The 25,675-nt window shown below is 37.5% G+C and overlaps 1 protein-coding gene and 1 long non-coding RNA gene across 2 annotated transcripts in view; one reads left to right on the forward strand and one right to left on the reverse strand.

Annotated features, from left to right (window-relative positions):
• Window positions 1-3,712: 3,712 nt before the first annotated feature.
• LOC105512584 overlaps window positions 3,713-25,675 on the forward strand; it is a 41,336-nt gene continuing 19,373 nt past the window's right edge. Inside the window, exon 1 of the long non-coding RNA XR_001001877.1 lies at window positions 3,713-3,947. This is a non-coding gene — a long non-coding RNA (uncharacterized LOC105512584). The remainder of the gene's footprint in view (window positions 3,948-25,675) is intronic.
• LOC105512583 overlaps window positions 7,105-25,675 on the reverse strand; it is a 260,565-nt gene continuing 241,994 nt past the window's right edge. Inside the window, exon 3 of the mRNA XM_011943063.1 lies at window positions 7,105-7,427. The gene's annotated coding sequence lies outside the window, so the exon portion shown is untranslated. The remainder of the gene's footprint in view (window positions 7,428-25,675) is intronic.

Raw genomic sequence — 25,675 nt, forward strand, 5'->3', positions numbered from 1 at the left:
ATTCTCATGTTGAATAATAATCCCCAGTGATGGAGGGGGGACCTGGTGGGAGGTGATTGGACCACAGAGCTGGACTTTCCCCTTGTTTTTCCCATGACAGTGAGTGAGTCCTCCTGAGATCTGGTTGTTGCAAAATGTGTAGCATCTCCCCTTTCTCTCTATTCTTCCTGCTCCAGTCAGGTAGGACATGCTGGCTTCCATTTTGCCTTCTGCCATGATTGTTAGTTTCCTGAGGCCTCCCCAGCCACACTTCCCGTACAGCCTGTGGAACTGTTTGCCAATTAAACCTCGTTTCTTTGTAAATTACCTAAAATCAGGTAGTTCTTTATAGCAATGTGGGAATGGACTAATACAGTAACCAAATTCTTAAGTGCCGCTTACCTTTTTATAGTTTGTGCATTTTTAAAATGAAATACTACAGAGCCACCAATTAAGACCTGATGTCATCTAAGCCAAGAGAAAAAGTTTTCCTAATCCAGCTAGAACAAAGGAGCCTGAACAGTATGAACAAAAGTATGGCCTTGGTCTCCAAACCCACAAACTGTGTTTGTATATACATAACCACGGATAAGGCTCCTTTTATCTTAAAATATTTCCATGAGCTTTCATTTTTCTTTTTTCTTTTTTTCTGAGAACTTCTCATTATTTGCAGCTATTTCTAGGCCACAGCAGCACTCCAGTAGAGTGTTTTGGCAATAGACCCTGTTGTGGTCAGCAGCTCCTCTGCAGCTGGGATTTCTTAAAAGAAGTGAGTAGCATTTGCCTTGTAGTGCTCCAGCAACAAAACAAGGAAAACTTCCATGGGAATCAGATAATCACAGAGCCTTTCCTCTCTCTCCCCTTCCCTTCCCTCATGTGATTAAAGAGATCAGAGCCACTGGTGCACATTTCAGTAAGCATGCCACTCACAGAGGCTAATGTAGGAACATAGTCCTAACTACCAGGCCCTGAAACACATTGTGGAGAACTCCATCAACTAAAGTGATTGTGGGACTCATAACCTTGATGTCACAAGTGGAAAGAAAGACTTGTTACAGGTCAAGATTGTATCACTCTAAAGTAGAGACATGCTTCCGGGTGGATATGTACAGATTTGTGCATTTGGTGTGGAGTGATTCAGTCAAAGAATTTACCCCAAAACAACAAGGCTATACATTGAACATCTAGGTTTGTCTTAATGATAGCCAACAACACAAAGTAAAACTAAACAACAACAAAATACCAAACACACAATATTTTCTGGCTAAGCAGAAATTCATGGGCAAAAGTCAAAGACAAAGAGAATTACACAGTGAAAGCCAAAACTGACATCTTAAAATGTGCAAGTCCTATTTGGCTCATCCAACTTGAACAAAGCCACTGTCTGGATATCAATCTAAATATCTAGAACATGTTTTGATACTTATAAAAATGGGATTATGAAAATATACCACTGACTAAAATCGAACCTAATATACCAAGATGTTGCCATTTTCTAATAACCTTCAAACAACAAAACAACCAAAGAAATGTCATTGAGTCACCATAACTTTAAATAAGTATCATTTTAGAATCATTGGGATGGAAACAACTGTGAAAAATACCCTTTGAAATCTTATAAATAGCCCTCACTGAAGCCTGAAAGGTCAGTTGTGGACTTTTTGTTTCTTAAAAAAGTAATATTTTATTAACAATATTTTTATGTGATCCTAAAAAACTTTCTCAGTATTGACTCCTCTCTGCAAACATCTGCTTTCACTTTGCAGAACTAGTCACATTCCCATTACTAGTGCTCACCCATGAGGGGCAGACACTTTACTTTTGATGAGCGACAGTTTCAACACCCACATTAGGCAAAAGGGCATTTCTCACGAGAAAAACAGGCTGCTTGTTTGACAAAGGGCTATTTGTGAGGTCACCTTTTGTTTAATGATCCCATCGCAAGGCAGATGTTGGAGAGGGAAGTTTGAGAATTCTTCTAAACCAGATGCACTTTGGGTTACTTCCTCTGCTTGATTCCAACACAGCTGAACAGAATAAAACAAAAGAGGAAATGGGGACACCCAAACTGAACATTATGACTACCTTCAGCAATAGCCTTCAGAAACCCTCTCAGGATCCTGTGACAGCACAGAGGTGTGTCATCTTCTTATAGAATTTTGCTCCAAAAGCAGGATTTATACAATTTCTAAATGCAATTAACACGGAAACACAGCTAGCATACATAGCAATAACTCAGGCAAAAAGGCAACACTCAAGCAAAATTTTTCCTGGAATTAAAATCCTGTAATTAAGTCAACCAGCTTTTTTTAACTAACTAAATAAACAACAGCAAGACATGGTAAGCTTTGACTCAGAGAAAGAGTTTCTGGGTTGACTCTCAGAAGCTTCGTGTTTCAATTCCAGCTCTGTAAGACTTTGGGTGATCTTTCTAAATTTACTTGATTCCTCTTAATCTTAGTATTAAGATTAAATCATGCATTTAATGAAGAGCATTTTACTTGATGACACTTATTAATAAGTTTCTGGACATCTGTGTCCAGTGTCGTATGAACAAATGAAATACATTCATATTTAACTTACTATTTTTACTCATTTCTTACCAATAGTCCCTCTTTCTTCAGTAATCCTTACCTCAGTTTAAAATGCCACCAGCTGCCCTGTTTCCATAGCCAGAAATCTGCTAGTCATCTCCTTTTCTATTTTCGGTAATACGGTGCTTCTTTAAGTGGTTCTGTATAGTTTCTATATTTTATACACACACACACACACACATATATATATACTGCAGAAACCTAGACCTATAAGTTTAGTACCTGAATCTCTTGCTGATTCGTGCATTTCTATCAATCTTCTCAGTCAGATATTTAGCTCACATCTGTCCTCTTATCCAAGCATTTCCAAGAGCCTCCTAGCTACTCTTCTGGTATCATGTTACACCCTACAATCCAGCTCTTCAAAGTCACCTGACTTCTTTTTAAAAGGTGCTTACTATATATACATCTCTCTCTCTCTTGCTCAACATTCTTCAGTTATTCCCTAGTGGACACGGAATAAAGTCTAGCTCTTTAGCATGTTACTCAGGCTCCTTCAGTGCCAGTCCTCACGAATTCCTCACCCATCCTGCAGAAGCTCCCAGTTTTCAATATTCTCCTAAATGCTGTGGAACCTCTGTCTATGCAGGATTCTAAAGATAAGGAAAATCAGTCCCTTAAGACTCAGCTTAAGCATTGCCGCTTGTGCCTTTACTGTTAGTTTGCCCCTCTGTTCTTAAAAGTTTATTCCTGGCATTGCTCTTGAGGGAAGGAAGTTTGGCAGGGCCAAGAGTCCTAAATGTGAGACCTTTCTCTCTGAACACTAACAACATTAAACTCCATTCAAGAACGAGAAAAAGAAGCCATCATCTAGAAACAGTGTTGATAACCACAGTTCCTTAACTTGGGCTTGTTAAAAGACTTTACCTCCATGAGTATACTGAAACACATTTTTAGTTTATCTCCTATTATCAAGAAAGAAATATTAAAACTTCATTGTTGAGGATTACTCTGAATATGACAGTGCTCAAGATGATCAGGTCTTGAGATCTAGAAATTAGTGTAAGTACTGAGTGCTAGGGAAAAAAATTATACTCTTCAAACTACATCCCTGGAAGTATTAGTGATGTCATAATTCATGTCAGGGGAGCCATGGGGAACATTCCTGAGGATCTAGAAACTATAGGATGGATACTTATAAAAGATAAGGGAAGTATAGTGCATAAGTTGCTGTGAGGTGGAGAAAAAGTTGCTTACTTTTCCTGAGCCTCAACTTTCTGGAAATATAGAAACACAGTTAGATAATGAGTTATGAAGTGAAGGAGAGGATGACTCAGCAGCAATGTGCCAGTTCCATAGTGACTTCTCCACCAAGCTGGAGAAGGATTTGTAGCAATGGTTCCAGTACTAACTGTGCACATCTGTAGGATGAAGGTAAGCAGGGCAGCTATACTTCTAGTTATCTAGTTTGCTTAGGACAGTTCTAGGTTATGCCTGTTGTTTTAATAGATGTTTTAAAAATTCCCATTTATATTTTTTAAATGTCCAAATTTAGATAATAAGTTATATAACTGTAGTATGAATTTTTTTTTTTTCCCTGAAAATTAGTAGAAATTACGTATGCTTTTGGCTTTTGGTAAATGTGTTGACTATGGAGAAGGGCCGGAGTTTTGAGTTGGACTAGACAGTGTTTCCTCCTTTTAAATCTCCCTTAAAAACATGTTTCTTCATTATGATTCTCAATCTTTTAGCATAATTTAAAAATTCATGTAGCCCCTTAAAAATAACTTTCAGGTGATATTTACTTGGACTTAAATGTTCAGATTTCAGTGAGATCCTATTGAACTAAATTTACAGGTTGCAGTGGGGAAAGGCTACCAGCAATCCTTTTTGCCTATCCCTCAGGGGACTTAGGAAGGACAGAGAAGAGACAAAAATCAATGTAACATTCAAACAACACTGCAATCGTGCTATAGCCATCTCAATGTGATAAGTAGCCAGTGTTTTTTTTCCACCAAAGAATATCATTCTTATTAACCTCCCCCAATGAAAGTGTGCTTGCTAAGGGAATTCTACAAAATACATACATAATTTTACCATCTGCAGAGGTGATAGCACTTCGTTAGGAAAGCCAAGAATATTAGAAGATGTTTTCAAAGCAGCACCTCAGGTAAGAGACCCCCTCCCCACCTTTGTTGCTACTAATGGTTCTGCAACTCATTTTATGCTCATTGCATCACAGAATTTCCCCTAGAGAATATGGAATTCAAATCGGATGAACAGATGTTCACAAATTAAAATACTGTATGTGTATACCTACAGCAATCATGGAAGGGTAGGTGGAGAGGAGACAGCATAAAAGAAGAAACAGACAAGACATTTGGAAATGATTGAATTCTTGTTTTTCTTTTCTCTGGTCACTTCTTATCTCTATGAACTGCTCTCCTCCTTTCTGCCATCTTGTTGCCCATCATCACATTATTCTTCTCACAACCTCTCAGTTTCCATTGACAGAGAGCTGTTCTCTCTGAGCAGTCACAATTGAGTAGTGGGAGACATGTGTTTGTAGATGCCAAAAGTCACCCTCTGTCTTTCTCCCTTTCTTTGTAATCATAGAATTGGGTTTTAGTATTTTGACTGGGAAACATAGCTTGCAAATAACTGAATTTGCATTTTTAGGCTATAATTCAGCAGGCAGAGAAATTAGCTTTATCCTGGACAGGAGGGTTTATACAACGTTGGTCTCTAGTTGCTTCTCCTTTGCAGTTTATTCTCTCCACAGATCACAGTCTTTGATCCAGGCTTGTTAGTTGAGGATCATTCAGGTTCACCTTTACCCAATCCTAAATCCCAATCATTTTTTCCCAATCTTGACTCCAATCAAAATGTACTCCTTCTACTCCTGCATCCCACCAAGCATCTAATTTCCTCTAGGAAACAGTCCAAGCCATTTGTGCTAATGTGCCTGACAAGGACATGCATTTAGAGCTCATTATTTCATGTTTCTAAAAAGCTTTCCTTCATAGAAATTAATCCTTCCTAAGTGAAAAATATTGCCAAGATTTCATTGAGCATTGCCTTTGAGGATTTTCTTTGTCTGTGTATTAGAATAGATGTCAGTGGCTCATGAAAAACAGCCACAGCTCACCAATAAACATTTTAATGAATATACTTACTTCTTCCCATCCTCCTGCTCCAGTTGAATTTTTTTAAAATGCATCTGATTTTTATTAAACAATGATGATTTTAATTTTTACCGTGGGGGCTAGAGAGGAATTCTAAAACCCCATCATTCTTCACATCGCATTATTTTACTCATTAAACAATGTTTTAAAATCTCCCAGATTTATTTTTTCTACTCAGGTTACAACAAATCAGTGTTCATCTCTAGAGGGCCATTCCTCATCTGCTTTATCTGTTTTTAGAACCTCGATGGTAGATTTGCTTGTGTGACCACATGAGGTAAGGTCAATCAGGCTCATCTTGTCAAACTTGTCATAACCCTGGGATTTCACACACAGAACTTCCCCTCCTGCATTCTTAGCAATGCCACACAACAGGGGGATTTTAGAATTCAATATGCAAGCTTATGTTCTCTGCAGTGAGTAGTGTTTCAACAAAATTTCCAGCATTTTGAAATTGTGTAACATAAAAAATAAACAGAAGAAGAAAATAATGTCTCATTTCACCTATCTCCATGTAGAAAATTCATAGCAAAAAAAAAAGAAAAAAAAAGTTTAACCATGGTAGGGGCTTAAGGGCAGGGGGATGGTCTGAGCATAAAAATCACATTTGCTTCAGCCATCCAGAAAACATCTTTGTTTACCATTGTCGTGTTGCGAAGGAAACACTGGCTACTTAGGACATCACATTGAGATGGCTGTCACAGCACGGTTGCACTGTTGTTTAAATGTTACACTGATTCTTGTCTCTTCTTTTTCCTTCCTAAGTTCCCCAAGGGACAGGCATAAAGGATCACTGGTAGCCAAAGAGTGTAAAAGAGAGAAACTAGATAGTAGTCCATATTTAGCTACATTTGGATTATTATCTTATTTTTAGACCAATCATGGCAAATGTGCTTTGGGGTTCATAGTGGCAGTATTCACACATCTATGCCCTAACCTCCTCACCTGCCATCTCTTTCCCAAAACTCTCAAACAGAAATGGTAGATTTTGGTTTCATCAGAAGACAAAAAGGAAGCATCCTGAACCTATTCCTGGAGCCTCTCGGGTCTTTAGGCCATAGCCTTGCACTCAGCTGTGTTAACATGAACTTGTTTCTTTCCATTTCCAACCAGCCCTGACTCCCTGTGACCATGGAAATCCATGAAGAATAGAATGTGACCCTCCTGATATATATTACTGTCCCCTGCCAGCTTCCCTACAATGTTTCCTGAGAAAAACTTTCTGCCCACTACCCTGAAAATATAGGAAGGATTTCAGTCAGCTGTTAGAAAGAAGTACACGAGTATGTGAGTGCAGTAAAATCCAATGGTCTGCGCATGAGGATGAGGGTCAAGAAGAGAAGCAGCAAGGAAATGCTGGTAGGCTGAAGTACAAAGTTCTGCAAAGGAGGGACTCTACAACTGCATGCTTTCTGCACATAGCCTTTAATGCCTTGAGATTGTTTTGGAATTTCTGGCACATTTTGAGAAGAAAACTGCCTATGTCTCTACTTGGCTCTCTGAGAAGAAAATGAGTATGTACTACAGGGACTATACATTGTAGACTTGGAAACAGGCTGGCACACTGAATAACTGCAGGCTACCCTAGGTGCTCAGAAAGGGAAGCAGAGCTGTACTGTCTGCTACCTGCATGTGTAATGAACTTCATAGCTTGCTGTGGTGGCAGGGAGATCATGCAGAGTGTTCAGCTTCAGACGGAGCCTGGGAACAAGGTCCAGGGGAGAAGTATCTGCAAAAATAGAAGGAAAATGGGTTACATAGTTTCAGATAGACAGGCGAAACGGGGTTTGAGATCTATTGCATAGTGCGGTGACTATAGTCAAGAAGAATGTCTTGTATATAGTATTTCAAAATAATAACAGGATAAATTTTAAATGTCTCACCATAAAAAAGGACAAGTAAATGAGGTGCTAGATATGTTAATTAGCTTGATTTAATCATCCCATATTGTATGTAGACATCGAAATATCACATTACATCTCATAAATTTATCCAGTTATGATTTGACAAGCAAAAACAAGACCAGATAGTCCCGATGCTCTTTAAATTGTCTCCGGGTATTAAAAGCCAAGAAAAACTGTTCAATATTTTTATAAGGCAGGTATAACTTTGATATTTATGCCTAATAAAGACGGTAGCAAAAATTTTAAGATGTGATAGGAAGTTTAAGGAGAAAAAGTTGACAGGACAGGCATTTTAAAGATAAAATACTACTTCTGCGAGGCACATGATGTTTTAGCAAAGCATCATGCACAGTAGGCAATGTATTTACAATGGTGCCAATGCTTCACGAGTGGTAGCATCTGACTACATGATTTATGGAAGCACAAAGGTTGCTCGATGTGAGGTGTCTCTGTTCCACAAGCCCTTCAGTAGGGCAAAACCTGCACAAATTCCACCTCCACCTTTCTTCACTGGGTTCCTCCTGGCCAGCCTGGACATTCTGAATTGTCCTCTTGCTGTTCACACACTTCACACTATTGTCACATCCACCCATCCTGCCATTTGTGGATACCCTCCCCTGTGTCTAATTTTTACTGCATCTCCTTCTGTATTTAACTTCCCAAGGTCTCAAACCCATGAAATAAAACTGTTTGTTGCAAGGTGATTTGGAGAGGAATGCAACTATAGGCCATATTTGGGATAGCTGAGATCATTTTCAACACTCAATTCAAAAAGTAGCTCACTATTTGCCAAACCTCCTCAATAGCTAACCCTGCACTGAGCACATAGCATTCAGGCCTCAGGACAATACAAGGGAGAACTGTATTTGAAACTATTGACTTAAGGGAAAATCTAGAACGATCATTCATTTCTTCTCCTAGGGAGGAATCAATTTTTTCAAGTAGTCCACCATGTGTGGGCATAAACATGATTATCTGTCGCTCATGTAAATACTTCATTTAATACATATATTCTATGTTTTTAAGGCCCAACACATTTATGTGAAATAGAAAATGTGAATACATATATTCTTGTCATTTCAAGTTCACGTATTTTGAAAACGCATAGAAAATAAACCTACGGAATTTTTTAAGTCATTAAGATTTTGAAAAAAGGTGAAAGTAAGCCCCTATTGTTTTATGTTATTGTTTTCTACAGAAAGAGAAAAAAATGTTTATATTTTGGAAGAAAGGTGCTTTATTAAGAATTACATTTTCAAGGAAAATGGAAATATGTGAATAATCACATTAAGACTAAACAATGATGCCATAAAGAAATATTGTTAAGTACTAACTGATGCCTTTAAAAGAAGATCCAAAAATTGTTACTAAGTTTAATTACATTCACATATACAATTACATATATGTACATTCACATGTACAATTACATATACGTTTTAATATTTTATATTGCATTTGTTTATCAACTCTGATTTTTCAGGTGAGCAGTTCTTAGCTATCTTTAATTTTGTTCCAAAACAATTGATTTTTTAAAATTCAAATATAGGACTTTGTATTTTTTCTATTAAATTATATCTTATAACAATGTTGCATTACTCATGTTAACCTAATGTTACAGATGCTGAGAACCTGAGGACTTTCAGATTTTTAGTTTTTGAAAGCCAGAAGATTAATTACTATTTTCAGAAAGAAGATTAAGTAAAATGGAGAAAGCTTGCTAACTCCCTGGATAAGTAGTAATAGGTTGATTAATGAAGGATAATAAGAATCTTACCTTGGAGCTCCAAGAATCCTTTTGAATAAAATTTTCTGTATCTTTTAGTTTGATGTACAAGGAAATCCCATTACACTCATTACCCAGATTCTACAAGTATTTACATTTTGCCTAATTTCTTTTTTTCTATTTGTGTATGTATATGTACATTTTTTTCTGAACCATTTGATAGTAACCTGGAGTCAATATGTTTCTTTAACCCTAAAAATGTTAGGGTGATTTTCTTAAGAGCAAGGATATTCTCTTACAGAACGCCTGCAAAGTTATCACAATCAAGAAACTTAACTTTGATTCCTGAAGATTATGTACCGAATGCTTGTGTCCCCCACACAGATTCATATGTTGAAGTCGTAACCCTCAATGTGATGGTGTTTGGACATGGGGCCTTTGGGAGGTTATTAGGCTTAGATGAGATTATGAGGATGAGGCCCTCGTCCAATGAGATTGGTGAACCAGGACTCTCTCTCTCTCTTGCTCTTGCTCTCTCTTTCTCTCTCCTCGTGTGTGTGTGTGTGTGCCTGTGCATACAAAGAAGAGGTCATGTGAGCACACAGCAAGATGGTGGCTGTCTGTAACCCAAAGGAAGGGCCCTCCTCAGAAAACAACCATGTGACACTCTAATCTTAGACTTTTAGCCTCCAGAATTGTGAAAAAATAAATTTCTGTTGTTTAAACAACCCAGAATATGGTATCTGGTTCTGCAGCCCACAGATACTAAGATACCAATCCACAATTCATATGCAAATTTTTTCAGTTGTTCCAATAATGTTCTTTACAGTCATTTGTTTCCTTAAGTTGAGGATCCAACCAAGGAACATATATTTTATTTAGTTGTCAAATCTCTTTAATTTCCTTACATCTGGAAGCTTTCCTCTGTCTTTTAATCCTTCATGACCTTGACAATTTTGAAGGGTACTTGTCAATTACTTCATAGAATGCTTCTTGCTTTAGGTTTGGTTGATGTTGCCTCATAATTAAATTCAAGTGATTGACTTTGGCAACACTTCTGTGGAAGTGATGGCTTGTCCTTCTCTTGATCATATCTGGAAATATTTGATGTTCATGGGCCCAGTAGTAATGAAACTTACTTTGGTATACAGCACTTTTTCCACTGAAAAGTTTTTTTGTCTTTGTAATTAATAAAGAATTTGTTTAGGATACTTTAAACCTATGCAAATACAACAGTTCTTGTCAAAATTTTATCCACCAGTTTTAGCATCCAGCCTTTCTTCTATATTAATTGGTTGGCACTCTACTGTCAAGAAAAGCAGCTTTCACTTACCTATTTGCGTGTTTTGAAAATTAATATAAGAATGGACTTGTGAATTCTTATTTTATATAATAGACTGTAATTATTACAATTATTATTGTTGTTGTTATATTCTGATGCTGAAATAGTTCTCAAATCTGTCCAGTGGAAGTCTCTTCAAGCTGGTTCCTATGTTCTTTTGACATGGGTCTGTCATTCCTTGGACATCTTCTTACTTCCTGTCACAAAATGTTCCAGACTTATCTTGTTCTTTCCTTCCCATATTCCACAAGCAGTCGTCTCTCCAAGAAGCCCTAGATCTGATTCCTTTTAGTGGAGATTATGATTACAGATCAAGATCATCTGGGTTCTAGGTGTATGCTTTGGCTGTAGGTATAGCATTGTTTCAAGGTCTCTAGGCAGACGGAGGTAGGCTACTTGTGTGTGCACACACACACAGACACCACACATATACGTATATACACACAAACATATAATTAGTTTTATCTATATTTTTCAGAAGTTGAGAGTTAATCTATTTTCTTTCTTCCTTTTCTTTGTTTTTCTTTCCTCTTCTGGCCACCATCTTCTCCTTCTCTTTTTCCATTCTTTCTTCCTTTAATTTTCATTTTTTCCCCGTGTCTACTCATAGTCTCCTTACTTATAGTCAAGAGAAAAGGGTCTCTGAATTTTCTGGATACAAAAATCATGTACCTCTCTCTGGCACTGAAGAAAAAATGGGATAGATAGGAGAGGGGCTGCAGACTGAAAGTGTCCCAGGAAGAGATATAGACCTATCGGCCCTCAGCAGCATGCTATGACCTAACAAGCCCGTTGTTCTCTAGCCATCAATAAATGCCAGCTTAAAATATACCTTTGGGTGTTATTTCTGGCAACTATCCTTTGCAGTATATGTCTCAGTCTGGTCAAAATTCACTACAGAGAAATGAGAGGAATCAGGGCTTAATATTTAAAACATCCTAGGTCTAAGCCTCTAAACACTTAAACATCATCTTAAAAATAAATACATAAAAATGAAAAACTTCACAATTAAAAAATTATACTAAACACTTTAACTTTTAAAAAGATAATTGAATAAAAGATTTATAGGCTAGAGCAGTACTGCAAAAGAAAATATTTGGAGATTCATAATTTGATGCAAATTGTTTTTCTACCTTAACTTCTGAAAGATCTAATTAAGGAAGGTGTTTTTCTTTTCTTTTTTATGAAATAATATGTCCTGACAAACTGCATGAATATAAAGTATATATGTCTGGTATAAGTGTAGGACTCACAAATTACCCTTTCTGGTACAAATGCAGAGTTTGTTAAACAAAAGCTTCCCAATCCAGTACTTTTTCAAGAATATTCCCGTAAAAAAATTTGGGAATAGGTTGAATTATCTATCACATTCTTAACCTTATGGCTTTTAACCAATCATGGACTCTTATAGTTGGAATTTTATAGTTTGAAGAAACCTTCCAAATTACACGTTCCTATCTTCTGATTTCACTTGTAAAGGAATTACTTATTTCGATAATTTTAAAAGGCAGAGACTACTGAGAATTTTACATCACTTTTAATCAAATTCTCTTAGTGCCTATCATATGGTTATATATAAATTAGTTTCCAAATATTCCAATCAATCATCCCTTTAGTTTATGTATTGAATTCTTACCATGTACCAGGAATTGTGTGGGTGCTATGCATGCAGCACTCTGGCTAGTGTGTGGGAAGTCGGTGGTAGAGGATTGTGGACAGAAGGAAGACCAGTTAGGAGGTGCCTGCAAGCATAGCCTAAGAAAGAGATCATTATGATACAGACTAGCAGGACAGGCAAACTGATGGGTTAGTTGGATTTAGATATATGTTATAGAACTCACAGAACAGGCTAATGCAGAGGACATGAAATATGTGAAAAAGAAAGAGGTTAAAGATGGAGATTGTGGGATTGTGTTTGTTTTTTAGCCTGAAGTCTAAAGCTGGTCTTTATATCAGGATGGGAAACACTAAGGGAGAATAAGTTTGGGGTGGAAAAGAAATCAAGTGAGTTTTGTGGGCATGGTACTTTTGAGATGTGTATTTGATTTCCAAGTGGAGATGTGTAAGTATTCCAAGTGGATAACTTATGTGGGGTTCACTGGAAAGATCAGGACTGGAGAAATCATCAGCTTATAAATAGGATTTTATAGCCTCAGACTAGGACCCAAAGGCATATTTTTAACTGGCATTTATCTAAGGCTCACTGTGCATTAGCAACTGCTCTGAGTGCCTACATGCATTGATTCATTCAGCTCTCCCAGCAGTCCAACTCAGTCAGGTAGATACCTTTCTTATTATTGCTATTTGCAAATAAATAAACTAAGAGCAAAGAGAGACTACGTAATGTGCTCCAGATTGCATTGCTAGTAAATGCCAAAGCAAAATGTGAACCCTAGCAATCTGAGTTTACAGCCCTGCTCCTAACCATCATGTTGCTTCTATTTACGTAACATGACCCTGCCCAAAAGAAACTTGTGATGTAGTTGAACAAATGAAAGTAACACACGTAAAAAACACAAAGATAGGTACTAAAATGTCATGCTATTGACTGTGAGTCAAAGAAGTTTGGAATGGGTTTGAACTTCTTAGATAATAGGACATAGCAATAATTAGCTACTTCATTGTGATTCAGTTACACACTGGAGATCTGAAATAATTTAACAGATTCCATAAATATCCAATTTATAGCCACAAATTAGCTTAGTCATGGGTATTATCATGCTCATAATAGCTAATCATTTAGATATTGTACACACCTTGCCCTACTGCCAGCACTTTTGTAAAACCTCACTGTCATTTAAGTCTTTCTTAATCTTTTAAAGTGGCAGTAAAGAGTGCTACTAAAAGGCTCATTAACACTTTCTCTTCTAAACAGACAATTATAGTCTATATTCACTTCATTCTACATTATAAGCAAAAACTTAGGAACTTCATGGGAATTCCAATTCAACAGAAACTTATTGAGGATGAAATCAAGAGTGGAAATGCACTAAACCCTGTGAGATTGTTAAGGCCTTGGCTCCAAGATTTTGCCAGCTCTATGCCAAATTATGCTCAATAATCTTTCTCTTTTGAAAGTAAAGCCAGGATCTCTAACTTACTGACAAGGAAATACTTCTACTTTTCTTATGACAAGATGACTTCTAGACCCCTACTTTAAAGGTATTGCTTTTGCTGACATCAGTGTTGAAAATTTGTGTTGTGAGAAAAAACTCCCTAGAAATGCTTGTCCAGCTCCAAGAATCACTGGAACTGAGCAGTGTCTCCAGCAGCAATGAGTGTTTGGTGCTTTAATTTGGTGTTGAACATGGCCCATGAGCCAAATCCAGCCCATCATCTGTTTTTGTATGATCATAAGAATGGTTTTTCCATTTTTAAGTGGTTGAAAAAATAAATAGTATTTCATTACATATGAAAATTTTATGAAATTCACATTTTAGTGTTCATAAATAAAGCTTTTTTGGAACACGCCCATTCACTCATATATTTCTCATGGCTATTTTTACACTCTGCAATGGCAGAGATGATAATTCTTGACAGAGACCATATTTCTGGTCCTTTACTGGAAAATTTCTCTAATTTATGCTCTATATTTTGAAAACAAGGCTCTTGTCATAACCAATTTTGGAATATAAAATATCTGTTTATTTTTGTACTTCTGTTCTTAAAAATCATAGTCCTATATAGCAGAAGTAATTCAAAAGTAAGAGGGCCATATTTATCAATGAGTAAGAAAATAGAACTACATTCAAGCAAACCAATCATTCATTATTAAAAAATAAATTTGATCACAATCTCTGTAGAAAGTCAAATCGGATTTACTATTTGGTTGCTTTTTAATGACCTTCCATTTTTTCTTTAAGAGAGTTTATTCCTAAATGTTGTCACATGGGGAATTCCAGAACTCCGTACACATGCATCAGTTTTGGCCATTTTCTATTGAAGAAAGTAGAGGAAGACTTTTTGATCTGAAAAAACGATCCCTTGAATTTGACGAAAGCAAGAAAATTATTTCACAATTACATATGGCTTTGATTAGTCATAGTTCTTTAAACTCAACAATGTCTTGTCATTCCTACAACTTCATAAGTTGGCAAACTAGGTATATTTATCATTGGTTTAAAGTAAGGAAACTGAGGCCTAAACTATCATTGCACTATAATGAAAAAAAAAAAAAAAGCATAGGGCTTAGAGTCAAAACCTTGGGCCCCCATCCCACTCAACTCCCCAAGAACCATGTGTCCCTTATCTAAAAATCGAAGTGAGAACCTTGACTAACTTACTTCACTGAGATGTTGTAAAGATCAAATGAGATGAATATGAGCATGCTCCGAAAACTCCATAAAACACTTTATTAAAAGGAAAAAGAGACCTCTCTAGATTCCTCCTCTATGGGCAGGGAATCTCTGAAAGAAAGACAGCAGCCCCAGTCAGAGGCTTATACATAAAACTCCCATCGCCCTGGGACAGAGCACCTGGGGGAAGGGGCAGCTGTGGGCACAGCTTCAGCAGACTTAAACGTTCCTGCCTGCTGGCTCTGAAGACAGCCTCAGACCTCCCAGTACAGTGTTCTAGCTCTGCTAAGGGACAGACTGCCTCCTTAGGTGGGTCACTGACCCCGGTGCCTCCAGACTGGGAGACATCTCCCAGCAGGGGTCAGCAGATATCTCATATAGGAGGGCTCTGGCTGGCATCTGGTGGGTGCCCCTCTGGGACAAAGCTTCCAGAGGAAGAAACAGGCAGCAATCTTTGTTGTTCAGCAGCCTCCACTGGCGACACCCATGCAAGCAGGGTCTGGAGAGGACTACCAGCTAACTCCAGCAGACCTGCAGCAGAGCGGCCTGTTAGAAGAAAAACTAACAAAGAGAAAGGAATAGCATTAACATCAATAAAAAGGACGTCCACAGAAACCCCATCCAAAGGTCACCAACAACAAAGACCAAAGGTAGATAAATCCATGAAGATGAGGAAAAACCAGCGCAAAAAGGCTGAAAATTCCAAAACCCAGAAACCTCTTTTCCTCAAAAAGATCACAACTCCTCACCAGCAAGGGAACAAAACTGGATGGAGAATGAGTTTGACGAACTGACAGAAGTAGACTTCAGAAGGTGGGTAGTAACAAACTGCTCTGAGCTAAAGGAGCATGTTCTAGAACACCCAGTGCGAGGAAACTAAGAACCTTGAAACAGGTTAGAGGAATTGCTAATTAGAATAACCAGTTTAGAGGAGAATATAAATAACCTGATGGAGCTGAAAAACACAGCACAAGAACTTCATGAAGCATACACAAGTCATCAGATTCATCAAGGTTGAAATGAAGGAAGTATGTTAAGGGCAGCCAGAGAAAAAGATTGGGTTATCCACAAAGGGGAGCCCTTCAGGCTAACAGCAGATCTTTCTGCAGAAACCCTACAAGCCAGAAGAGAGTAGGGGCCAATATTCAACATTCTTAAAGAAAAGAATTTTCAACCCAGAATTTCATATCCAGCCAAACTAAGCTTCATAAGCGGAAGGAGAAATAAAATCCTTTACAAACAAGCAAATGCTGACAGATTTTATCACCACCAAGCCTAACTTACAAGAGCTCCTGAAGGAAGCACTAAATATAGAAAGGAAAAACTAGTACCAGCCACTGCAAAGACATACCAAATTGTAAAGACCATCAACACTATGTAGAAACTGCATTGATTAATGGACAAAATAACCAGCTAGAATCATAATGACAGGATCAAATTCAATATAACAATATTAACCTTAAATGTAAACAGACTACATGCCCTAATTAAAAGACACAGATGGGAGAATTGGATAGAGTCAAGATCCATCAGTGTGCTGTATTCAGGAGACCCATCTCATGTGCAAAGATGCACATAGGTTCAAAATAAAGGGATGGAGGAATATTTACTAAGCAAACAGAAAGCAAATAAAGCAGGGGTTGCAATCCCAGTCTCTGATAAAACAGACTTGAGGCAGGGCATGGTGGCTCACGGCTATAATCCCAGCACTTTGGGAGGCCACGGCAGGCAGATCACAATGTCAAGAGCTAGAGACCATTCTGGCCAACATTGTGAAACCCTGTCTCTACTAAAAGTACAAAAATTAGCTGGGCATGGTGGCATGCGCCTGTAGTGCCAGCTACTCGGGAGGCTGAGGTAAGAGAATCGCTTGAATGTGGGATGCGGAGGTTGTAGTAAGCCGAGATCATACCACTGCACTCCAGCCTGGCAACAGAGTGAGACTCTGTCTCAAAAAAAAAAAAAAAATTTAAACCAACAGAGATCAAAAAAAGACAAAGAAGGGTATTATATAGTGGTAAAGGGATCAATGCAACAAGAAGAGCTAACTAGCCTAAATATATATGCAGCTAATACAGGAGCATCCAGATTCATAAAGCAAGCTCTTAGAGATCTACAAAGAGGCTTAGACTCCCACAGAATAATAGTGGGAGACATTGATTCCCCACTGTCAATATTAGACCGATCAATGGGACAGAAAATTAACAAGGATGTTCAGGACTTGAACTCAGCTCTGGACCAGCAGACCTAATTGTTATCTATAGGACTCTCTACCCCAAATCAACAAGACGTACATTCTTCTCAGCACCACATTGCACTTATTCTAAAATTGACCACATAATTGGAAGTAAAACACTCCTCCGCAAATGAAAAAGACAGAAATCATAACAGTCTCTCAGACCACAATGCAATCAAATTTAGAACTTAGAATTAAGAAACTCACTCAAAACTGCACAAGTACATGGAAACTGAACAACCTGCTCCTGAATGACTACTGAGTAAATAATGAAATGAAGGTCGAAATAAAAAAGTTCTTTGAAAATAATGAGAACAAAGACACAACATACCAGAATCTCTGGGACACAGGCTAAAGCAGTATTTAGAGGGAAATTTATAGCACTAAATGTCCACAGGAGAAAGCAGGAAAGATCTAAAATTGACACCCTAATATTACAATTACAAGAACTAGAGAAGCAAGAGCAAACAAATTCAAAAGCGACCAGAAGATAAGAAACAACTAAGATCAGAGCAGAAATGAAGGAGATAGAGACACAAAAAAACCCTTCAAAGAATCAGTGAATCCAGGAGCTGGTTTTTTTGAAAAGATTAACAAAATACATAGACCACTAGCCAGACTAAAAAAGGAGAAAAGAGAGAAGAATCAAATAGACACAATAAAAATGATAAAGAGTACATCACCACTGATCCCACAGAAATACAAACTACCATTAGAGAATGCTATAAACACCTCCACACAAATAAACTAGAAAATCTAGAAGAAATGGATAAATTCCTGGACACACACACCCTCACAAAACTAAACCAGGAAGAAGTCAAATCCCTGAATAGACCAATAACAAGTTCTGAAATTGAGGCAGTAATTAATAGGCTACCAACCAAGCAAAGCCTAGGACCAGGCAGATTCACAGTCAAATTCTACCAGACGTACAAAGAGGAGTTGGTACTATTCCTTCTGAAACTATTCAAAACAATAGAAAAACAGGGACTCCTCCCTAACTCATTTTATGAGACCAGCATCATCCTGATACCAAAACCTGGCAGAGACACAACAAAAAAAGAAAATTTCAGGCCAATGTCCCTGATTAACATCGATGCAAGAATCCTCAATAAAATACTGGCAAACCCAATCCAGCGGCACATCAAAAAGCTTATCCAAGACGATCAAGTCCACTTCATCCCTGGGATGCAAGGCTGGTTCAACATATGCAAATCAATAAACATAATCCATCACATAAACAGAACAAATGACAAAAAAACACATGGTTGTCTCAATAGATGCAGAAAAGGCCTTCGATGAAATTCAACACCCTTCATGCTACAAACTCTCAAGACACTAGGTGTTGATGGAACGTATCTCAAAATAAGAGCTATTTATGACAAACTCACAGCCAATATCATACTGAATGGGCAAAAGCTGGAAGCACTTCCTTTGAAAACCAGCACAAGACAAGGATGCCCTCTCTCACCACTCCTATTCAACATAGTATTGGAAGTTCTGTCCAGGGCAATCAGGCAAGAGAATGAAATTAAGTCTATTCAAATAGGAGGAGAGGAAGTCAAATTGTCTCTGTTTACAGATGACTTGATTGTATATTTAGAAAACCCCATCATCTCAGCCCAAAATTTCCTTAGGCTGATAAGCAACTTCAGCAAAGTCTCAGAATTCAAAATCAATGTGCAAAAATCACCAACATTCCTGTACACCAATAATAGACAAACAGAGAGTGAAATCAGGAGTGAACTCCAATTCACAGTTGCTACAAAGGGAATAAAATACCTAGGAATTCAACTTATGAGGGATGTGAAGGACATCTTCAAGGAGAACTACAAACCACTGCTCAAGGAAATGAGAGAGGATACAAACAAATGGAAAAATATTTCATGCTCATGGATAGCAAGAATCAATACTGTGAAAATGGCCATACTGCCCAAAGTAATTTATATATTCAATGCTATCCCCATCAAGCTACCATCGACTTTCTTCGCAGAATTAGAAAAAACTACTTTAAATTATAGATTAAACCAAAAAAGAACCCGTATAGCCAAGACAATCTAAACCAAAAGAACAAAGCTGGAAGCGTCACAGGCTACCTGACTTCAAACTATGCTACAAGGCTACAGTAACCAAAACAGCATGGTACTGCTACCAAAACAGATATATAGACCAATGGAACAGAACAGAGGCCTCAGAAATAACGGCACACATCTACAACCATCTGATCTTTGACAAACCTGACAAAAGAAAAGCAATGGGGAAAAGATTCACTATTTAATAAATGGTGTTGGGAAAACTGGCTAGCCATATGCAGAAAACTGAAACTGGACCCCTTCCTTACACCTTATACAAAAATTAACTCAAGATGGATTAAGAATTTAAATGTATGACGTAAAAACCATAAAAACCCTAGAAGAAAACCTAGGCAATACAATTCAGGACACAGGCATGGGCAAAGACTTCATAAATAAAACACCAAAAGCAATTGCAACAAAACCAAAATTGACAAATGGGATCTAATTAAATTAAAGAGCTTCTGCACAGCAAAGGAAGCTATCATCAGGGTGAACAGGCAACCTACAGAATGGGAGAAAAAATTTGGAATCTATTCATCTGACAAAGGGCTAATATCTACAATCTACAAAGAACTTAAAGAAATTTACAATAAAAAAACAACTTCTTCAATAAGTGGGTGAAGGATATGAACAGACACTTTTTAAAAGAAGACATTTATGCAGTCAACAAGTACATGAAAAAAAGCCCATCATCACTGATCATTAGAGAAATGCAAATCAAAAACAAAATGAGATACCATCGCATGCCAGTTAGAATGGCCATCAGTAAAAAGCCAGGAAACAACAGATGCTGGAGAGGATGTGGAGAAATAGGAACGCTTTTACACTGTTGGTGGGAGTGTAAATTAGCTCAACCATAGTGGAAGACAGTGTGGTGATTCCTCAAGGATCTAGAACCAGAAATATCATTTGACCCAGCAATGCCATTACTGGGTACATACCCAAAGGATTATAAATTATTCTACTATAAAGACATATGCACACATATGTTTATTGTAGCACTATTCATAGTAGCGAAGACTTGGAACCAACCCAAATGCCCATCAATGATAGACTGCATATGGAAAATGTGGCACATATATACCATGGAATACTATGCAGCCATAAAAAAGGATGAGTTCATATCCTTTGCAGATACATGGATGAAGCTGGAAACCATCATTCTCAGCAAACCAACACAGGAACAGAAAACCAAACACTGAATGTTCTCACTCGTAAGTGGGAGTTGAACAATGAGAGCACACAGCAAGGGGAACATCACACACTGGGGCCTGTTGCGAGGTGGGGGGCTAGTGGAGGGATAGTGTTAAGAGAAATACCTAGTGTAGATGATGGGTTGAAGGGTGCAGCAAACCACCATGTCACATGTATACCTATGTAATGAATCTGCACGTTCTGCCCATGTATCCCAGAACTTAAAGTATAATAAAAAAGCAATAATAAAAATAAATGCATAAAAATTAACCAAAAAAGAAAAGAAAGATAAAAACATAAGACAAGTGTATTGCTTAGATCAAGTTACTCTTGGATAGCTAGCGGGGTTCACCTGCCCTCTAGTCATATATTCATTCCATTAACTGAGGCTAGCAGAGGTGAAAATGAGAACTATTTGCCATGGAGGTTCATGCCTTTTTGGCTATCAAATGTTTTAAGCTTAGTTAGGATGAATTTCATACCAGAAGGACCTGTGATTCACAATTGCATTGCTCTCATGTATTTCCTCTAGTATGTAGACAGACAAAAACTGTACACTCACTGTAACAAAATGCCATCCATTTAAGATTTTCTTTTATAGCATGGCTGCTAATATTGTGAGTGTCAATGCACCAGTGTTCCAGATGTCACCCAATTGATGTATTTTTAAATAAATTGCAAATTTACTCTACTGAATAATATAACTGATAAAACCACCATATCTTTGGACTTCAATAAAGTGTTTGTGTGATAGTGTTGTTCTTCATTACATGCCTGAATGCACTCATTAAGCTCAGAGTGAACAATAAGCATAAAGAAGCTCAAAGATGGTGATACTGAACCAGCAGGAAGCATGCATTTCAAGCACCCCAGGATCTGGCAGGTCTGTTCCTTGAGAAGGAGAATGTTCCAAGCACTGCATCTACATTTCATATTCAAGACATGATTTAGCTTTTTGCTTTTTCGTGAGAAATGAAAGCTGCATATCCTTGGTTATCAACATAAAACTGAGATGGGAAGATTTTTAAATTGAGAATTGTCTCTTTTTCAAGTTATTGACACTTTTGACTACATTACTTAAAACTCTAAGCTTATTTTCAATCTCATTTTTCTATGCCTTTGCCTTAAAATAGCACCATATTCCTAAGGAACTTCTGAAGCATTTTCATTCTTTCCTTGCTGTCTGATAGCAAAGGATGCATCCAGCCAGTGTGACAAAGGGTCTGCACAAGTTCTATCAGCTTCATTCTGGTCATAGAGACAGTTTCTGTGCCTGATTTGGCTATTATAGTGGATTCAAGCAAGAGTTTATCTTTCAGGGTTCTCAGAGTTTAAACAAACAAACATTCACTAAGCCATTCGCCCAATGTGTACAGAGCCTAGAATATCCTGTGTTCAGGGGATTAAAGTGGGGATATTATTTTGGGGATAGAGATAAAATTCCTGTTCCTGTGGTGCTCACATTGGTGTAGATGGGAGTGGGGAGACAAGCAACAGAGTATCTAGCATAATAGGTTTCTTTGTAATATCCTATGGTAAAATATGGTATTGTCAAATGCCAGGGAGAAAATATTATATGATAAGAAAGCAAAGTGGTAGATAGAGTTAGTAATACCCTATATAGAGTCCTCTGCTCAACTTTAATAATGTTCCCCAGCACTTCTTGTTCTCTTTTTCCACAAACACAGAAGGGTTAGATTACTCACACTTTAAAAATTGGATGTTACAATAAGACTTACTTCGGCCAATGAAATATGAATAGAAATGATGAGTCACTGTCAGGCTGAGGAATTTAGGAGCCAGTGTGCAGTTCTCTAACGTGTTTCCCCATGCTGTGTCAAAGCTTTCAGTCCCATAGTGGTATTACGATTTCTGGTTTCTAGTCCAGCAGGAAACGGTCTTGAAAGTCATTCCTCCTGTCCATTCAGCAAGAAGAAAGCTGACCAAACTAAAAATCGACGACTATTTTTAGATCCTTCAGAAAACTGAGGTCACACCTGTCCCCAGAATTGGAGAGACAGATAGATGATACAGAGAACTACAACTTACAGAAGGTGTAGAAATATCCATGTGAACCAGTACTGGGGTAGGGAAACCTGAATGGTAATTGATGGAATTGCTGGAGGCACAACGTAAGCAACTTTTAGAGTTAAAAACTCCAGCAAAGCTCAGTGTTAGGGGCACTCCACACTTCAGGGAATTTTACCTACAAGACTCACCAAGTTTTCACACTGAATATCTAAGAAAAATCGTCTGGTGCTTCCTGCAGAGGAAGAAGAGAGTAGCTATTTTGAAATATACCGAGCGTATTCTGCTCTTATTAACAAGGCATGCCCTCAGGAGAACATCTTTTAGCAGGGCCTAACTGACTAAGGTTTTACCAGAATCTAACTGACCTGGAAAAATGGAAATACCCAACCCCAGACCCCTCTATCTTTTCCCACATCCACTAAAAGGAAGGGAGACTGGGAAGCACTTGCACAGGCACAGGCTCACTAAAGGACTGAGATCAAAGCATAGAGTTAGAGAATGCTTCCTCTCTCCACACACCTCACCATCATATCAATAGGGCTCGCATATAACACATGGGAATACAATGGAAAGAACTGCATGCGTCTGACCTTATTTTAGAAGTTTCTAAGGAAACGCAAAGGCAACAGGGGAGAGAAAATGAGAACAAAGAAATTTGAGCCTCTGACACTTACAGCTACAGCCAACAGTAAATACAATCTACCTCTTAACTAGATAAACTTTCACTAAGAGAGTTAACCCCAGTGCCTTTTAGTCAGAGCATCATGTTTAGCTTACAACAAAAAAAATCACAAGACTTGCTAAAACAGTTTGAAGAGACAGAACAAGCATCAGAACAGATGCAGACATGCCAGGGATGTAGGAATATCAGACTAGGGATTTAAAACTTTGATTTATATGCTGAGCGCTGTAAAGGAAAAAAGTGTACAACCTGCAAGAACATATGGGTAATAAAAGCAGAGAGATGGGAACTCTAAGAAAAAATGTAAAGTAAATGCTAGAGATCAAAAACACTATAATAAATGAAAATGTCTTTTATAAGCTCATCAATGGACTGGATATGTCCAAGGAAAGAATCATAGGCAGGAAGAAAGTGTCAAAAGAAACTTCTAAAACTAAAATACAAAAAGAGAAAAGAATAGATAAAGATGGAACAAAATATCCAAGAATTGTTAAATTAATATGAAATGTGTAATATATGCATAATGGGAATATGAGAAAGAGGATAGAGAGAACAGAAGAAAAAATCTAGGCAATAATGACTAAGAGTTTTCCCAAACAAATGATAGGGACAGAATCAAAGATCCAGAAAACTCAGAGAACACCAAGCAGGAGAATACACACACACAAACACACACACACGCACACACACCTGCATCTGTGTGTGTGTGCATGTGTGTGTGTGTATTCACATAGCTAGGCATATCATATTCAAACTACAGAAAATCAAAGACAAAGAAAAAATCTTGAGAGAAGCCAAAGAGAAAAACATCCTATCTATACAGGGTGAAGGGCAATAATCATAATGGACTTGTTTTCAGAAAACACACAGGTATTAAGCAAGAAGAGACTGGAGTAGAATATTTAAAGTGTTGGAGAAAATCTCTAGAATTCTGTATTTTATCAAATTATCATTCGAAAGTGAAGGAGAAATGAGGACTTTCTCAGACACACAAAAATTGAGGAAATTTTTCACCAGTAGACCTACTTTCCAATGAATATAAAACAGAAATTTTTCAGAAAGAAGGAAAAAATATGTCAGAAACTCAGATCTACATAAAAAAAGAAGCACATTAGAGAAGTAATAAAGGTACAATAAAATTTCTTATTTCAATTTAACAAAAAAGCTTGTTTAAAATAATACCTACCATATATTCAGTAATTATAGCTTATAGACAAATGAATGGCAGTAATATTACAGAGTGGGAGGAAGAAGTTGAGAATATTTTGCTATAAAGTACTTGTACTGCCCATGAAGTGGCACATTGTTATTTAAAAGCAGACTTGTATTAGTTATAAGTGTATACTACAAACTCAAGGAAAATTACTAAAGAAAGTTAAAAAAATGATAAAACTGATAGGCTGAGAAAATCATATATTAAAAGCAGAGGAGGCAGAAGAAGATACAAGACAAATATAAAAAAGGAAAAGAAACACAGAACAAAGTCAAAAATAGACAATAGTAACAAACATGGTGGATATTAATTCAATTATACCAATAATTGCTTTAAATGTCAGTGATCTAAATATAACAATTAAAAGAAACTGTCAGAGTGGACTTAAAAAGGAAAAAAACCTATTTTTTGTCTATAAGAAATCCATTTTCAATATAAAGACACAAATAGATTAAATGTAATGGGATCCAGGAGAGTAAAGTGATAGAGAAATGTATACTATGCTAACATTAATCAAAAAAATCCATTACAAGATAGGAAGCCTCGGTCAGCCTGGGACCCTCATGCCTGTGATGAGGAAAGCCATCTTGTTGATCTATACTAAACATATAGGAAAAAGGAATAACAAACTTTTAAATAACGTTTGTTGTTTTAAGTCATTGAGATTTAGGGATTATTTATTGGCACAGCAGAACTCCTGCCTGTCCTGACTAGACATGTTAGCTTATTCTCACTAATCTGAATGATGTGTGATAGGAAGCCATGTGGATGCCCTGACGCAGGGGGGCTCCAGGAATAGGAAACAATAAGAACAGAGGCCCTTAGGCAAGAGCACACCACAGTGTTCCAAGAGCTGTGAAAGCAGTGTGGCTAAAGCAGTGTGAACCATGGACAGAATAGAAGATGATGACAAAGAGAAGGCCAGAACCCAGAATAAAATCCAAAATCCTTACTAAAGCCATGCATATATTCTTCTGTTAGAGATAGAACGTATATTATTTTTCTACATAACAAATTACTACAAACATAAAAGCTTAAACCAACACAAATTGATTATCTTACAGTTCCTATGGGTTAGGAATCTAGCATGGCATTGCAAGGTTCTCTGCTCAGAATCTGGCCAGGCTACAAGCCAGGCCGTTGGCAGTGACTATGCTCTCATCTGAGGCTTGGGGTGCTCTTCCATTATATTCAGGTCATTTGTAGAATTCATTTCCCTGCAGTTGTAGGCCTGAGGTCTCTGTCTTTTTGTTGGATGTCAGCCAAGGATCACTCACAGCTC

The sequence above is a fragment of the Colobus angolensis genome, unplaced genomic scaffold (genome assembly GCF_000951035.1).
Source record: "Colobus angolensis palliatus isolate OR3802 unplaced genomic scaffold, Cang.pa_1.0 Scaffold215, whole genome shotgun sequence".
NCBI lineage: Eukaryota > Metazoa > Chordata > Mammalia > Primates > Cercopithecidae > Colobus > Colobus angolensis.